This window comes from Macrobrachium nipponense, chromosome 11, assembly GCF_015104395.2.
Source record: "Macrobrachium nipponense isolate FS-2020 chromosome 11, ASM1510439v2, whole genome shotgun sequence".
NCBI lineage: Eukaryota > Metazoa > Arthropoda > Malacostraca > Decapoda > Palaemonidae > Macrobrachium > Macrobrachium nipponense.
In genome coordinates, this window is record NC_061087.1 from 54104888 (window position 1) to 54124339 (window position 19452).

The 19452-nt window shown below is 38.0% G+C and overlaps 1 protein-coding gene across 4 annotated transcripts in view; it reads left to right on the plus strand.

Annotated features, from left to right (window-relative positions):
* Positions 1-19452, plus strand: part of LOC135205978 (uncharacterized) — a 143857-nt gene that overhangs the window by 123711 nt on the left and 694 nt on the right. The window lies entirely within an intron of this gene.

Below are 19452 nucleotides of genomic sequence, written 5' to 3' on the forward strand. Positions count from 1 at the left end.
TTTATTCCGGTAGTTTATGCTAAAGTAAACAGTGTGCCTCTAAGGACACTTCCTTGTAAAGGTAAAGGTAAAGATAAAGGTAGCAGTTTCAGCCCTCCACCAGGGTATTGCCTCTCAGGCGGACATCAGCCAGGTAACCCCAACCCCCTACCAATGGAGTCACTCATGGTAGTAACTACTAGTAGACAGTCTCACTATTCGCTACCCGACCGGAAAGCGACCTCTAGCCCAGAGATACAAGACCAAAACGTTACCAACTGTACTAGCTAGTAGAAATGTTTTTGACATAACATCATCACCTCTCACCTGAAAACTGTGAGCAGTCAAAACGTTTGGGATGATCCTTGGTAGATGTCTATACGGATGTTGCTTTTTTAAAGATGACCCGAACTGAGTGGGAGTCAAAATTTTATTCTCTCGCATGTGCCATATTAATTGAGTCTTTACTTTCTTCTCTAACAATTTGCATAAGCATCTTATTAAAGAAATTGCTCTGCAATTATCTACATTACTGGGATCCTTTCCAGGTTTGGGAATAGGAGTTATTATAGTTTTACGCCATTCGGCAGGAAATAAATGTTTACACTATAAATGATTATAAAACTGTAATAAGTATTACTTTGCCATAGGTACTAATTGGCAGATCACTTCAAAACAAATAATGTCACCTCCGGGATCAGATTTATTACTGTTTGAGAGAGCATATTTCAACCTTTTCATATTAAATTTTCTATCATAATATATACCCTCTTTTGTTTCTAAATATATTGTTATTGGTTCTATATTATTTTTGTTTGTGTGGAAGTGTTCTTCTAAATTTTTATCGCTAATTAAATTTGCTAAGTTTTTTACTATTATTTCTTTTAGATAAAGTATTCTTTTCCCATCTTTTAATATGGCATGTCTAGGTGGTTTATTTTCCTGAAAGTGTCCCGTATCTTTGCTATTCTCAGTGATTTTCCATTGCTCCGTCTACTGGATATTTTGAAATTTCACAATCTTGTAGTGTTGTACCGTTTTTTTTTTAAGGGAATACAGCAATATATCTTTACTATGGTACCCTATACTCTGTTCATATTGGCATGTTTTTTTTTAATATGTAGTACCTTTATAATGTCAAGATTTTTTCTAGTTAAGTAATTTTCCGATTGACTTTTTGTTGTGGTTTCTTCTGGTCTTTTATTTGTCTGAATGACATTTCAGTCGCTGAATTCTTTTCCGTTTGACTTTTGTTGTGGTTTCTTCTGGTCTTTTATTTGTCTGTATGACGTTTCAGTCGCTGAATTCTTTTCCGTTTGACTTTTGTTGTGGTTTCTTCTGGTCTTTTATTTGTCTGAATGACATTTCAGTCGCTGAATTCTTTTCCGTTTGACTTTTGTTGTGGTTTCTTCTGGTCTTTTATTTGTCTGAATGACGTTTCAGTCCTTGAATGTCTATTCAACAGAAAGTTTTCTCATATCAATGCTGATATTCTCTTCTCCATTTCTAATGTCAGGAATCTTGACCAACTTCCACTCCCAAAGTGGAAGTCGAAGTGAGTCATGGTTGGGTCAGGATATTTGCTTTTTTTTTTTTTTGTACTGGAGCATACGGTTCCAGTGTAATTACATAGGAATGGTTCTTGTAATTTTCTAAACAAAGGGTATCAGAGGAGGAGGAGGTTCCAGTAGTAGTTAACTGTGCCGGGTCACTCCCATCAAGGGCCCAGTGGTACTTGAATCTTTAAAACTACTATACATAAAGATTGAAGTATTAAAAAATAAACAAACAAAGCTGAAAACCTTGAAAAGATATCATCAGCTTTTCACTGAGATTATTCCTTCACTAATGACACAAGTGAGAACTGGCTCCCAAATGTCTGCATCCCTACCCTACCCTACCCTACAAGGGATGGCACAACATGATTAGAGTGGCCCAAGTGTAAACCAAACCCGCTTGATAGGACTGAGAGTATTACAAGAATACAACCACCCCCAGCCTAATCACATGTGTAAACCGGACAGAATGCCGAGAGTCTTATCCCAGAACCAGACCCCTGGAACCCCGGCCCTGCAGAATGGTTCAGTCTGATATCAATCCGTTCCGAATATTATTGGGCAGTTGAGGATCCCACCGCAGTTCTCACTATTTAGCTTCGGATATAAACCCAATACCGGCTATGATATATTTTCCTATTCGTCAGGTCCAATAAATTTTACAACAAGTGGGAAAATCCACAAAATGAGTCCAAGGAAATGCATAATATTTGAGACTCTTGGACTCAAACCCAGCACCAAATTCTTAGTGTTCAAGAGTCCCCTCACCACGCCGAGGTGGTCCCACATCGATGGGGTGATTTTATGTATCTTATATTGTCACTAATAGGGATATTTAAATCTGCCCTTGTCATGTGCAGGCTCCATTAGCTGCTTTATCAGCCTCTTCATTTCCTTTGATCTCTACATGGGCAGGGATCCAACATATTTCAATTATCTTTCCATTATTATATAACTTATGGAGTGAAAACTTAATCTATTACACAACATAATTTTTTGGATTGTAGCTTTGAATGGCTTCTGTAGCGCTTCTAGAGTTGCTATAAATCACAATCTTATTAAATGAAGCTTCTTTAATTATTTTTATGGCTGATGCTACTGCACATAACTCAGCTGTAAATACCGAGGCATTATCAGGCAGAGAGAACTGATAAACTTTGTCTTGGGATACTGTAGCATATCCTACTCTGAGCTCTGATCTAGATCCGTCTGTGTATATTGCATAATGAGGATCTCTTTGGATTATATGTTCTATTGTATGTTGTCTATGGTATTCTGGGGTATATGAGTAACTCTTTGATAAATATTTCAAGTGTGAGAAAATTTTTATTTTCTCCATATTCCAAGGAAGGGGTAGTTTTATTATCAAAGGTAACTGTATATTTATATGCAGTGTCCCAAACAATGCTCAATCCCTGATTGGGCAAGGAGGTAAATGATTGTTAATGCATATACTACCTCTTAAAAACATTTTTTGGTTTGTGAATCACTTGACTGTATACTCGGCCATTCTTCATTGTGACTAACTCTCTATGGAGAGAATGAGGCAGTTCACCACATTCAATTTGTAAAGATGACTTTAGTGATGCCGGAAAGGCTCTAAGACCTTAGTTATGAATGGCTCTAACGTTGTCAGCATTACGGCTGATGCTGAGCCATATATTTCGCTTTCATAATCCATGATAGACAGCACTGTTCCTTCATACAATAGAGTAAGGGTATGTCTATCGGCTCCCCAAGTAGTGTTCCATAGTTTTTTAAATGGATTTAATCTTTTTTTACAGTTTTAATTCATGTATGTTATGTGAGCTTTTCAATTTAGGTGAGTATCAAATACTAATCCTAAAAATTTGGCAGTTTGGCCAATTGGTATACTATGATTTGTGACTTTTAAATCGATTTCTTCACGTTTCTTCCACTTTTTATTTTTAAAACACGACTGCTTGCGTGTTATGTTTGAACAATTTAAAGCCTATAGATGAGGTCCATTCATCTATATTTATTATAGTTTTATCAGTTATTCACTTTGCATGTCTTATGCGAGATGCTGAATTATACATGTACCAATATTATTACTTGGTAAAGCAAACAGTGTGGAACTAAGGACGCTTCATTGTGGAACACCATTTTCAGTGGAAATGCACTTGGCAATATATCGTCAATTAGTATTCATCCAAACTTATATCACTACTTACATTTATTAAGTTTTCTCCTATATTGCTTATTTCTTTTGGTCAAGTATTGTTTTCCCCTCTTTTAACCCTTAAACGCCGAATGGACGTATTAAACGTCGAGTCAAAATCTCCCCCGATTGCCGAATGGACGTACCATACGTCGACTCAAAAAAGATTTTTTTTTAAATTCGCGGAAAAATACTTATAGGGCCACCAGCCGAAAACTTTTGAATCACGCGCCTTAGGGGATGCTGGGAAGTTTTCAACGGAATCAAGGCGTGTTTTGTTTGTGTTACAAATTCGTTAACGCAGGCGCGCAAGCGCGAATTTCTTTCTTATCGCACTAAAAAGTATCAGTGACATCTCAAAAATTATTTTGTCACTTTGACATAATTTTTGCACCGTTTTAAATTATCCTTTACATGAAGTATTATTTCTTTTGGTCAAGTATTGTTTTCCCCTCTTTTAACCCTTAAACGCCGAATGGACGTATTAAACGTCGAGTCAAAATCTCCCCCGATTGCCGAATGGACGTACCATACGTCGACTCAAAAAAGTTTTTTTTTAAATTCGCGGAAAAATACTTATAGGGCCACCAGCCGAAAACTTTTGAATCACGCGCCTTAGGGGATGCTGGGAGTTCACGGATCAAGGTGTTGTTTTGTTTACAATCGTTACGCAGGCGCGCAAGCGCGAATTTCTTTCTTATCGCACTAAAAAGTATCAGTGACATCTCAAAAATTATTTTGTCACTTTGACATAATTTTTGCACCATTTTAAATTATCCTTTACATGAAGTATTATATATGAAAATGTGCGCAATTTCATTTAAAATACAACAAAAAAATACTCATGATTGTAACTTTTATCAATTATGAAATATTTCCATATAAAAACGATAAGTGCCAAAATTTCAACCTTTGGTCAACTTTGACTCTACCGAAATGGTCGAAAAACGCAATTGTAAGCTAAAACGCTTATATTGTAGTAATATTCAACTATTTACCTTAATTTTGCAATAAATTGGAAGTCTCTAGTACAATATTTCGATTTATGGTGAATTTACGAAAAAACTTTTTCCTTACGTCCACGCGGTAACTCTTCCGAAAAAAATCATACATGCGATTGTGGTAATGTTTGCACCATTTTAAAATTAGCCGTTACATAAAGTTTTATATATGGAAATGTGCGCAATTTCATGCACAATACAACTAAAAACAACCCATGGTTGTAGCTTTTATCAGTTTTGAAATATTTTCATATAAAAAATGATAAGTGACAAATTTTCAACCTTCGGTCAATTTTGACTCTACCAAAATGGTCGAAAAACGCAATTGTAAGCTAAAACTCTTATATTTTAGTAATATTTAATCATTTACCTTCATTTTGTAACAAATTGGAAGTCTCTAGCACAATATTTCGATTTATGGTGAATTTATGAAAAAAATAACATTTTCCTTACGTCCACGCGGTAACTCTTCCGAAAAAATCATACATGCGATTGTGGTAATGTTTGCACCATTTTAAATTAGCCGTTACATTAAGTTTTATATATGACAATGTGCGCAATTTCATGTAGAATACAACGAAAAATAATTGAAGGTTGTAGCTTTTCTCATTTTCGAAATATTTGCATATAAATCACGATAAATAGAAAAAAACCACGTTCGGTCAACTTTGACTCTACCGAAATGGTCGAAAAACGCATTTGTAAGCTAAAACTCTTATATTGTAGTAATATTCAATCATTTACCTTATTTTTGCAACAAATTGGAAGTCTCTGGCACAATATTTCGATTTATGGTGAATTTATGAAAAAAACTTTCTTTCCCTCCGCGCGCGGATTCTCCGCCATAAATCGCGAATTGCGTACATTGCATTCTCGGAAAATTTGCTCCGTTTCATATTAGACATTTCATAGAGTTTTATATATTAAAATGTGCGCAATTTCATGTAGAATAAAACGAAAAATATTTGAAGGTTGTAGCTTTTCTAATTTCCGAAATAATTGCATATAAAATAAATTTATAAAAAAATTTCGACATTTGGTCATTTTTAACTCGTCGGAAATGGTCGAAAACTGCAATTGTAAGCTAAAACTCTTACAGTATCGTAATATTCAATCATTTGTCTTCATTTTGAAACAAATTGGAAGTCTCTAGAACAATATTTAGATTACGATGAATTTTTGAAAAAAAACATTTTTTCACGTCCGCGCATTACGAATTCGTACATCTTTTTGTGATAATATTTTTCCGGTGTTGCTTTTATTGTTTTACAATGTATTAATATATCAAAATGATTGCAATCTAGTGTACAATACAACGAAAAAAAAAAGAAACTCGTTAGCTTTTACCGTTTTTGCACAGTGTGATTTTAATACAATTATGTATGAATATCACGTCTAGGTGGTTTAACATGATTTACATTTATTTTCCTGAATCTTTCCCATATCTTTTGTTTGGGAGCAATTAGAGAGATCTGATATATATTTCCTCCATATTTCTTTCTTCAATTAATTCCTTTTTAAATTTTGCAGATGTTTTGTTATACAGAGGTTTTAATGTATAAATTCTCAGTAATAATATAGGCATCTTTTGCAAAGTTCATTCTAATATTGATAATGCTTTTTTTGGATGAGATTTTAACTTTGGTATTGCTCTATCAGCAGCACCTTCAATGAAATCAACAAGAAACCTATTTGTTTCTTTATGATCTTGTATATATTCAATGGTGGGATATTCCTAGTGTGGAGTTCATATCGTTCCCAATCTGCTTAATAAATGATATAGTATTGGTGGACATGCTTGGCTGGATTATTTTGTAATAATGAAATTAATATTGGGTAATGATCACTGGTATTCAAGTCATCAACTGTGTTCCAATCTAATCTGTCTACCGAGGAGAATGTTCCATGTGTTTTGAAAAATATGGGCTTATTTTGTTATCATATATACATCACATGCCGTTGGAATCTATAAATTCTTCTACTTTTCTTCTTACTCTACTTGAGTTTGTACAGTTTCAGTCCTATGTCGGATTGCGAGCATTAAAATTGTGTGCAGGATCACAAGCTAAGCAAAGAAAGTAAGCAATCTTCCCACACTTACCTTAGTTGTACCAGCTGACAAATTTTCCCACAGCCATACTTTCCCCTTCACGTTACTATTTACACACAATGAAAACAAACAAAACTCTCACATTCACATACTCACCGCTGAGAATCACAACACAAACCATCCAGATGAGTACTACAACCACACAATAACTTAACAACATGACAAATCACTACGCAGACAAACAACAACAGCTCAAAACAACACAACAACCATACAACTCGAACCCAGCACAATAAACTGCCAACACCAACACTGTCCCCAACTGCCAACTCACAGACACCAAAATGCACAACCAGTACAACCAACCTTTTCAACTTCACCACAACCAGACAGACACATGCACAACAACCATACAATATCAAAATCAATCAAATCACACAATCACAATATCAATACCGACTCTATGACTTCACAGACTTCCTGACTTCTTACAACTCTCATAACGTACTCCCGCCACTGATATACTTGGCGACTTCTCCAACAGAGAAGCCAGACGCTTGCTCCGTCATCAAACCACTCCTTATTATTCATCAACCAATTACGATCTTTCTCTCCCTCTCTTTCTTGATCGCTCGATCACTCATACTCTTCATAAAAACACATGCACACTGACATTCTATCATACAGCAACACCAAACACAAAACACCACTTATCAAACACATGAAAACACTCAAACTCTCAACCCAACGACGCTCTCACTTAATCTCTCTCTTTTTCTCTCACACACAACCCTCGAAGACGTTTGACAACGTCTCCTTACACTCGCAACACCCACAGTAAATTGCTTTCTGCAACACCCAAGGATGCTCGGATGCAAGCCCCTGGATCTTGTTTGAGGACCCTCATACACTCTCTCAGTTACATTGCTATTCACTTCTTCTAAACCACTTTCATTCAAATTCCCATTATCTACCTCACTACTGTCCTCCCAAATATCATTCACTACTTCATCTGGTCCCAATATCTCCCCTATTTCTGCTACCAAACCACTCAGTTCCATACTTCTGTCAAACTCTTGCAAAGACTTATCCATCCTATCAGCTACCTCCTTACTACTCGGTTTCCTTCCCACTGAAGTCTCACTTATCCCTGCTAACTCAAACCCACATACATTAAAAGTATCATTCATTCCCTCAAAGTTATCCGTATGACAGGCTTTATCAACTGTTTGCACCCTAAGACTAATACCCTTATCATGCCATTCATGCTTCTTCCTTCCATTCCTTTTCTCTACATTCTTCCGCTTTCTTCCATACTCAGCCAACACTAACCGTCGATCTCCCAGACCCATTTGTTCACTGACACTCGGCTCACACTTATTCACCCTCAACCATTCACTCATCGCATTCTCCCGAACATACTGTGGTACGTCCCTCCACTTACGGAGCTGTTTATGGTGTGCACTAACCTCATCCATCCCTCACCTACTCACAGCTTCCCCAAAACATAATTCAATCCACTTGGTCCCACTTCCAAAATCTCAAAAGGCCCTTCAGATTTCTCCCTTACTTTATTCGTATTCATTCTTCATATCTCAACCACCCCTTTCAACACTTTATCCCAAATCTTAAAACTTTGAAACCTTTCACTCGCTTTCTTCCACAAATCCCGATCACTCTCTGACATGCCCAACTGCGGACTAATAATCCTTTCAGAATTCAACACATATTTACAAGGAGACATACCTACACTCTTCTGCAGTGTGGCATTATATACCCACACTGCACATCCTACATACATATCCCAATCATTGCCGCATTTACTCATCATTCGCAAAATTTCAGTCATTGTTCTAACAGTCCTTTCAGCTAAACCATTTGCACTGGGCATATACGGAGTAGAATACACATGCACAATACCCCATTCCTTCAAATTCCCATCCCACAAACTCAATTCCATTATCACTCGACATTTTTGCCGGCTTACACACACACACACATAGGCAACATCACTTGACCTACCATTCGTGCAACACTTTCACTCTTCTTATCTTCGATGGGAACCACATAGGTAAATTTACTCGTGTGATCCCCCATCACAATCATCCCCACGTGTCCCCTCGCAGTCCTTAGCAAAGAAACATATTCAATCACAAGCATTTCAAATGGCTCTTTCATCTCCAATTGCAACACAGGCGGACTCACATGCACACTGATACTTTCCCCTCTGACAGTCTTCACATGTGACAGCTAACACCCTAACCCAGGCGCATAAAATCTCTCTTGCATGCACTCCTACAACTTATTTTTCCCCATATGCCCAAACCGATCATACACCAACAAACATACTCACAGCTGAGTCAACAGAAAAAAACAGCACATACACTTCCCTGCCATACATCCCTCCCTGATGTAAAAAGTACACTATGTTTTTACACGCTGCAAACCGTTTAGCAACCCTCTTATATTTAACTCACATGGCCAACCTTCCACACACACACACTCCTCCCAAAACACATTGTCACAACATACTAGTTATCTCCAAACTCTTATCTTGCATTTCCTCAGTCTCTTCCTCACTCAATAAATCATTCTTACTTCTAGCAATATCAATCATACCCATAAAGCTTGCTACAAATACATTACTATCTTGGATCCTAGCTATTTTTCTGCTCCCCTCTCTAAGAATTCCATTTCCCATATCTATGCCTACATCATACATCCTTAAAAAATTAGAGAAAATGTTTTAAAATTTGGGCTGTACTTGTGGAAATCGTGAGGAACAATAAAGAATGAAATATTATGAAGGGAGAGAGAGAGAGAGAGAGAGAGAGAGAGAGAGAGAGAGAGAGAGAGAATGCGCAAGCATAGACCTATCTATATATACTTAATTCATTATATTTACTTTGAGAGATTGAGTGATAATATTTTTTCAAATGTGTTTTAAAAGTGGGGAGAGAGAGAGAGAGAGAGAGAGAGAGAGAGAGAGAGAGAGAGAGAGAGAGAGAGAGAGAGAGAGAGAGAGCAAAATCTGCTTACATGAAAGCATAGGCCTATTTATAACTACCTAGTTTCATTATATTTTCTTTGGGAGATTGAGTGGTGATGTATATTTTTTTAAGAATGTTTTAGAAGTGGAGAGAGAGAGAGAGAGAGAGAGAGAGAGAGAGAGAGAGAGAGAGAGTGAGAGAGAATTATAGTATTGGTGACAGACTTGTGATGGGGAAAGACAAGAAAGAGCGGTGAGTCGGTGCACAGATACTTGGGAAACAGGGTGATATGGGTGCCAAGATTGAGCTGCACTATGCTAGATAATATTTGAAGGACCATAGTATTGAAGTTAATTCGCTATGCAGCTCATACCCTAATCTTGATTTCATTCGACAATTGCCGTAACATTCAAAGATTGTAAAAAGACATGGAAAATTTCAAACACAGGCTGCAGTCATTCTTGCTCTCTTTACATAGTTTGTACTTTTGAAAATCGTTTTCCATCCACAAATCATTCCCGAAAAAAGCTGTGTTAAGTAAAAATATTTATTACCACAAACAACTCAATATGCAGTGCACAGACAATTAAAGTTTTGTATCGTGCAAAAAATGCGGATGTGTTGGGAGATCTTTCAGCCTCGTGGTAAAGTAAAGCAGTCATGTAGGCTAACTACGAGTGAAATCCTTTACGTAAGCCAGTATCCAGTGACTTGCGCTTTCTTGCTCGAAGTTCTAGGGCTCCTCCTCACAACATAGAAAATGCTCTTGTGGATGCAACTAGATGTGCTCAACCTACCTTAAACATTGACTGCCATTGACGTCAGCTAACTTTAAACGCTTTGGAATACAAACATAAATTTGAAGAAATTAAAATAATTACATTCACCATTACGATGATGCAATAATATTCCCGTTCATGAAGGAAAACGAGTGAATATTGTCGTCGTTATACATAGTTCTATAATCAGAAATTCACACTCTATCTACCAGATCTCTATGAACAAATCCATCTGAGAAATTCCAATTACTTTAGACACAATTATATCGTGTTTTTAAGTAACTGAACGGTTTTGTTTTGCAGTTTTAACTTATATGATATAATATGCAATGTATTTTCATATTCTAGAGTAAATTTAGTGAGGTTGTGTCTTTTCAGTAAAAACAAATGGGAAATTTAATGAACGAAGGCTAATGAAAACTGTATCCTGACTTTCCTTGCCGAGTGTACACTGCCTTTTCACATCCTAATTGCATCTCTCAAGTTCACTTACTACTGAGACCCACTTACTAAGGAAACTTGTGCCCCCATGTCAACTAAACTACAGTACTCGCTATCATTTATTCTGACAAATGTCACCATTTTCCCTTGAGTCCCATGCATACACTGCTATGTCCACTTGGTTATCCACATCACAAACCCCTTCACAGTCTCTTTTCCTAACCAACCAATTACAACCACGTTTCCTACACTTAATCATCAAAACCCCATGCTCTCTACATGCACTTACCCTCCCTTGATACTCAACCAGTCTGTCCCATCCAAAATACAAAAACACTTTTATTCCAAACAACTCAGCTAATGCTGACAACAGTTTATGCAACATTTCCTCTTCCCCAACTTGTTCCTCCGTATATGCAACTTCCCTCTGCACATCACACATCAACTTCACTCGAAACTCATTCACACTACCGGGTACCTCTTCAACCAGACTACCTTCCAAGTCTTTCAATGCTGAAAATAAACATTCACCCACTCTGTCATCCCCTTCAAACCTCTCTTTTACAACTAAAGCCTCAGGTACCATATTCGGATCCCAGTCACTTTTCACGACACCATTGCCCTTACCATGCATCCTAGACATCGTATCAGCAATCACATTTTTACTCCCTGGCACATGTGCTAATCTAAAATCAACTCACTCAAATCCTCAATCGTCTTCGTGATCCTAGCATTCACACTTTCCTTCTTGATCATATACACTGATTGGCGGTTGTCCGTCCTTATGATAAATTTTACCCTATACAAAAACACTTTCGACGCTTTCACACATAACCTCATTGCCGCAAGCCCCTTCTAAACCACTGAATACTTCCGCTCTACTAAAATTACTCGCATCAGTATACAACTCAAGCTTACTCACATCCTCACTATAGTCTGGAAAAGACAAGGTGACATCTCTAGCAGCCTCCTCTTTCAATATCTCAAATGCTCGCACCATTCGCCTATCCCACCTCAGCTTAGTACAAATTTTCTCCCCTGTCCATTCAGTCAACAGCTTCCCTGTACCCAAACAATCCCTAACAAACTTCTTCCCAAAAAAAACTTTAACTCACGCACAGTCTGGGGATGTGGAAACTCCCTTACTTTTTCCACAAACTTTTCACTCTTCCTTACACCACTCGCACTCACCTTATGACCAAGAAATTCCACTTCTCTAGCCATCCACGTGCACTTCTCTAGCTTCACTTTCACCCCACTTCTTCCAAACATTCTAACACGCTCTCAAACAGTTCCATATTCTCCTCAACAGTTTCACTCGCAATCAAAACATCATCTATAAACACAGTCATCTCCCTTCTATCAAAACCAGCCAAACTACATTCATCGCCCTCTGGAAGGCAGCAGGTGCATTGGCTAACCCAAAACTTAACCGTTTGAATTGATAATGACAGCTACCACTCAAGAAAGCCGTAACAGGCCTGCTCCCTTCCTCAACAGACATCTGGTAATAGCCCTTACCAAATCTAATTTTGTGAACACTCTCATCCCATGCATCTTATGCACACAATCAGACACCACATTCATTGGGAATCGCTCCTTCACAGTCACCTCATTTACCCTTCTGTAATCTACACACATCCTCAAACTTCCAGTTGACTTACGTACTGGGACTATGGGCCTCTTCTAAGCACTCTCACTCCTCTCAATCACTCCCACTCTCTCAAGTCCCTCACACTGTTCCTCAATCTCTCGGGTAATAGGTGTGGAAAAGTGTCAGGGATGCTGATATATGGGGGTATCATCTTCCAAAACTATCTTGAATTCGGAAAGTTTAGATACTCCAAAATCGTTGTCACACTGCTTCAACCATTTCCTCTCATTGTCACTAACATTTTCATCCACCTTAACTCTTTCTCTCAACTCATCATACTTCCAACCATCACTTTCACACTACCCGTCATCATCTGCCATACCTCAACATGTCTTTCATCGTCCGCATTCACCAACTTATATAACAACCCCATACAATCACCTTCACGTATACCTTGCACTCGCTTTTTCCTAACACTCAACAACAAGGCTACAAAAACTCGAGGATTTTTCATATCGACAATCCTGTCATATACATACATGCTTGCTCTTACCAACTTGTTCGCATCCACACCCTCAACCATATATTCACACTTGTCACAGACTATCCAGCCACGCAACTTTCACACTAACAACTTCTCAGAATTCTCGCAGCACTTTTACACTCTCTTTCACAACCAACAGCACCCTCTTCCATATTTACCTGATTATCCTTCCACCCCTATCCAAGTACAACTCTTCACGTACATTCCCTTCCATATGCAACTCAATCATATTCGTGATCAGATGGACCACCGTCCCACACTTTTTCAAGAACCTGTACCCTAACAACATATCATACTTATCACATTCATTCCTTCAACCAAACAAAAGTCACTTTCATCCATCAATACCCCTTTGATTTCTATATTTTCACGCAACATTCCCACCACAGGCACCCCTCTGCACCTCACTTTTACACTTATACATTCATGAGCTCTCTCCCCAAACCCTTTTTCATGCAACAATCCTTCATGCGCATGCATCACTCTTACTTCCCGCACACCAGAGGACTTGCCCAACTGAATCCCCTTTATACCTAGTTTCCTGAATTCCCAGCTTGACTCATCCTCTTTTGCCTACACGCTCTCGCAACATGACCTTCCATTCCACATTCAACACATTTCTCACGTAGTTCCTTACACATCCTAGCATAGCGCCCATTCTTTCCACAATTACCACACATCTCGGTCACATGGGTACCCCGACATCCACTCATATATGTCCTACCTGCCCACACCTGTAACATTTAATATCCTTATCTTTCTAACACTCACTCACTAAATGGCCTGTTTGCCCAAAGCCGAAGAAGCTCCTAATGCCCACTGACACTCATTCTTCTTGCATCCTGGCTTCCCACATCTATAACACTTCTGCTCTCACTCACAGCTAACTGACCCTAATCTTCCAACACTTGCACTTTGATCTTTCTTAGGTTTCACCACACTTACATTACTTGCTCTAACGCTCCTATCAACCGCTGGTCTGCCATTTGCCTCGGCCCTTCTAAAACTGCCTCCCTATAGCTCTTAAACTCAGGCATACCCTCATTTACTTCGGTCCTGATGCTGATCCCCAATTATCTCTAAAATATCATTCCATGTTACTGTCTCCTTTGTCCATCTCATTTTCTCCTTCCGTTTTAGATTTATAAACTCATACACACTCTCAGGCACAGTTGCTAACAACTCCCTCACTAACTTTTTACACTCATTTATTCCCTCGTCTCCAAACTTTTTCCTAGCTAATGTTTCTAACCTGCACACATACACTGACAATGGCACACCAACATTCATTCTTGCCTCTTCAAAATCATGCTTTCTCCTATATTAATGCTACTCTTTATCCTCTTTGCTTGTTCCGCAATCCTAGCTTTTACACTCTCATACGGCACATTCCCTACACTCATCATTACCCCATATATACTCAACAAAAAAACCATCAAAAAGCTACCTTACTCTCTTGCCCAAACTCTCTTGTTATCCCTGTACTTAACCACACAATACTTCTCCTGTTCCTTAAAAAATGTCCCCTATACCCCTACTACCATATTCCTTGTATCGTCCACATCGGCGTACCTCTCTCATATACACAGCCTTTTGTACTTCTTGCTCACTCTCACTTTCGCTACTTCCATTCTGATCCCTCTTAACCCTCTTACGCCGGAGCGGTAAATAAAAAATTGTCTCCCGTATGCCGGAGGGGTTTCGGAGTGAGCGCGGAAGCGGAAAAAATATTTTTTTCAAAAAATCACAGCGCGCTTAGTTTTCAAGATTAAGAGTTCATTTTTGGCTCCTTTTTTTTCATTGCCCGAAGTTTAGTATGCAATCATCAGAAATTAAAAAAATTATCATTATCATATATAAATAATGCGATATACGATAGCGCAAAAACAAAATTTCATATATAATTATATTCAAATCGCGCTGTGCGCAAAACGGTTAAAGGTAACAAGTTACCTTTTTTTCGTTGTAATGTACACTAAATTTTGATCATTTTGGTATATAACACATTGTAAAACGATAAAAGCAACACAGAGAAAATATTATCACAAAATAATGCATGAATTCTTAACGCGTGGACGTAAACAAATATTTTTTTCAAAAATTCACCATAAATCTAAATATTGTCCTAGAGATTTCCAATTTCTTTCAAAATTAAGACAAATGATTGAATATTACTATACTGTAAGAGTATTAGCTTACAATTGCAGTTTTCGACCATATCTGACGAGTTAAAGTTGACCAAAAGTCGAATTTTTATATATATATATATTTTTTATATGCAATTATTTCGGAAATAATTGCATATAAACCTTCAAATATTTTTAGTTTTATTCTACATGAAATTGCACACATTTTCATATATAAAACTCTGTGAAATGCCTAATATGAAACGGAGCAAATATTCCGAGAATGGGACGTACGCATTTCGGAGATTTGTGGCGGAGAATCCGCGCGCGGAGGGAAGGAAAGATTTTTTTTTAAATTCACCATAAATCTAAATATTTTGCTAGAGACTTCGAATTTGTTTCAAGATGAAGATAAATGACTGAATATTACTAAACTGTAAGAGTTTTAGCTTACAATTACGTTTTTCGACCATTTCGGTAGAGTCAAAGTTGACCGAACGTGGTTTTTTTTCTATTTATCGTGATTTATATGCAAATATTTCAAAAATGAGAAAAGCTACAACCTTCAATTATTTATTGTTGTATTCTACATGAAATTGCGCACATTTTCATATATAAAACTTTAAGTTACGGCTAATTTAAAATGGTGCAAACATTACCACAATCGCACGTATGATTTTTTCGGAAGAGTTAACGCGCGGACGTAAAGAAAATGTTATTTTTTTCATAAATTCACCATAAATCGGAATATTGTGATAGAGACTTCCAATTTGTTGCAAAATGAAGGTAAATGCTTGAATATTACTAGAATATAAGCGTTTTAGCTTACAATTGCGTTTTTTTACCATTTCGGTAGAGTCAAATTTAACCGAAGGTTGAAATTTTGGCAATTATCGTTATTCATATGAAAATATCTCAAAACTAATAAAAGCTACAACCATGGGTTGTTTTTAGTTGTATTGTGCATGAAATTGCGCACATTTCCATATATAAAACTTTATATAACGGCTAATTTTAAAATGGTGCAAACATTACCACAATTGCATGTATGATTTTTTTCGGAAGAGTTACCACGCGGACGTAAGGAAAAAGTTTTTTCATAAATTCACCATAAATCGAAATATTGTGCTAGAGACTTCCAATTAGTTGCAAAATTAAGATAAATGATTGAATATTACTAAAATATAAGAGTTTTAGCTTGCAATTGCGTTTTTCGACCATTTCGGTAGTGTCAAAGTTGACCAAAGGTTGAAAGTTTGGCAATTATCGTTATTTATATGAAAATATCTCAAAACTGATAAAATCTACAATCATGAGTATTTTATTGTTGTATTGTACATAAAAATGCGCACATTTTCATATATAATACTTCATGTAACGGCTAATTTACAATGGTACAAAAATTATGTCAAAGTGACGAAATAATTTCCGAGATGTGTCACTGATACTTTTTAGTGCGGCAAGAAAGAAATTCGCGCTTGCGCGCCTGCGTAACGATTGTAAACAAAACAACACCTTGATCCGTGAACTCCCAGCATCCCCCAAGGCGCGTGATTCAAAAGTTTTAGGCTGGTAGGCCTATAAGTATTTTTCCGCGAATTTAAAAAAAAACTTGTAAGTCGACGTAAAATACGTCCAGTCGGCACACAGGAGACAAAAATGTTGACGTAAAATACGTCCAGTCGGCGTAAGAGGGTTAACCTCTTTTGAATACATCGAATCAACTTCCATACTAACATCCATGCTCTTGATAACGCCCTTCTTACCCTTCTTCTTTCTACCTACCTGTTTCCACTCGCCGCTATCTGAATCACTCTCAGCCCTTTCCCCAATGTATTCAGTCCTAGTCCCATCCTGTCCGTCACCCTTACTAGCCTTCTTTCTCTTAGTCTTCTTTTTCTCAGCCCCCTTCTTATTTTTGTCCTCCGGTTTATCCTTATCTTGTCTTCCCCTTCTTTCCTTTACTTATCACAACCAAATCACCTTCCTCACTCGTACTCTCTTCCACTTTTTTCACCACTCCTGGCCCCTCACAAGACCCAGTGAATCCCTTCATCATCTCCTACACTGCATTCATCATTACTCTGAATTTTTTTCCATTTTCTCAACCATTCTCTCTTCTGCTCCTTTCACCTCTTCTTTCATTTCCACTTTCGCACTCCTTAGCATTCCTCTCATTTCCTCTAACTCGCTCTTCAGCTCCTCACAATCTACCCTCAACCTTTCATTCTCTACTTCCAATCTTGTCTTAGCTTCCCTCGACAACTGCAGCTCCTCCTTCAACATCTCTACCTCACTCAATCCTTCCATCCTAATTTTCTCGCCACTCATACCCACCAGACCAATCGTCCTGCAGCTGCCACACCAGCAGTCCCTGTTTGGGCGCCAAAAATTACTGTGGAGGGATCACAAACAAAGGACAGGAAGCAAGTAATCTTCCCACCATTACCTTAGTCGTACTGGCTGACAAATTTTCCCACAGCCACACTTTCCCCTTTACGTTACTATTTACATGCAGGATGGCTGGTTCAGCAAGGAAAACAAACAAAACTCTCACATTCACATACTCACCATCAAGGGCTGACTTCAGGGCTAGACTCTGTGCTGTCTGCTGGATATAGGCTAGGCTAGTTGAGACACAACCACCACTGAGATTCGCATCACAAACCAACCAATCGAGTACTACAACCATACAATAACTTAAAAACATGACAAATCATTGTGCAGATGAACACCAACAGCTCAAAACAACACGACAATCATACAACAACTCAAACTCAGCAGACAAACCACCAACACCAACACTGTCCACAACCGCCAACTCACAGACACCAAAATGCACAACCAGTACAACCAACCTCTTCAACTTCACCACAACCAGACAGGCACATGGACAACAACCTTACAATATCAAAATCAATCAAATCACACAATATCAACCGGCCATCAAGGGATAAGACTGCTGCCAAACCAGCTGTTTAGTACCAACTCTATGACTTCACAGACTTCCTGACTTCTTGCGATTTCGTAATGTACTTCCGCCACTGATATACTCGGCAACTTCTCCAACAGACAAGCCAGATGCTTTTCTCTGGTTTAGTCTAAAGTTTTTATTTCCTGAGGTAGATCTTAACCTTCACATTTTATTTTTGCAATTTTTAATTTTTGCTTATTTATCTGTCTACTTTTTAGATCATATGGTTCACAATCCTGTACTTTGGGGTATCTTTTTAATTGAGTCCAACAGCATATTCTTTTCAACTGGCATATTATTCTCAGGAAATACAACGGTACCCTAAATACTGTGTATTGTATCATGTTTTTTATGTTTATATCTATGTTATCGATATTTTTTATTGATATATAATCTTCTGGATGACTTTCTGTTGTGACTTCTATAAGCCATGTCTTTTCATTTATCTGTCTAAACGACATGTCAATCGTAGAATGGCTGCTCAATAAACAATTTATCAACTTCTGTGCTGATATTCTTTGGTCAGTTTCTAGGGTTAGAAACCTTGACCAACTTCCACTCCCAAGAGGGCGTCGAAGTGAGTCAGGGTTGGGTGACCACGATATTTACTTCTTTTTAGTTTATTAAATGGTTTTAGCGCCTTAATACCATCTGAATTCTGTAATTGGGGCAATCTTTAGAATATTCCTTATCCATGCCAGAAGTCGCAGGGAGGTTTGCCTTGTTCGCCATAATACAAAATATATAAATTTCAACCAGGATGAGGTCCCTCTCACCAGGGAGACTCAACTGGGGGAGGAGCAATAATGTTGCCCACATATGTAACTGCCCAGTGCCTTAAAGGTCGTCAGTCCGTCGAGATGGGACCCAAGTCGGGTACTCCAGTTTTACGAGTGGAGTGGCATTACGTCTAACTCCAACCCCCATCAAGTTAAAAGAGCAGTGGATTCCATAATCCAATACCAAGCCAAGGTCGTCAACGAAAGAGGAAGGTGTGAAAAGGAAAATTTATAGGAGGAGGAGGAGGAGGAGAAGTAAAGAAGTTAAAGGTCCCAGTGTTCAGTCGAACCCACTTCAGAGAGAGTAGGCATAAAAGAGCATACTCTTCCTGCAGCGGATCCTTTAGCCCCCACCTCATCAAGGGGTTGGGATTAGCAGGGTACAACAAGACTAAATAAACATTTTAGATTAGGCATTTCCATTGATAATATACAGAATAATTTAATTTTGGAAAAG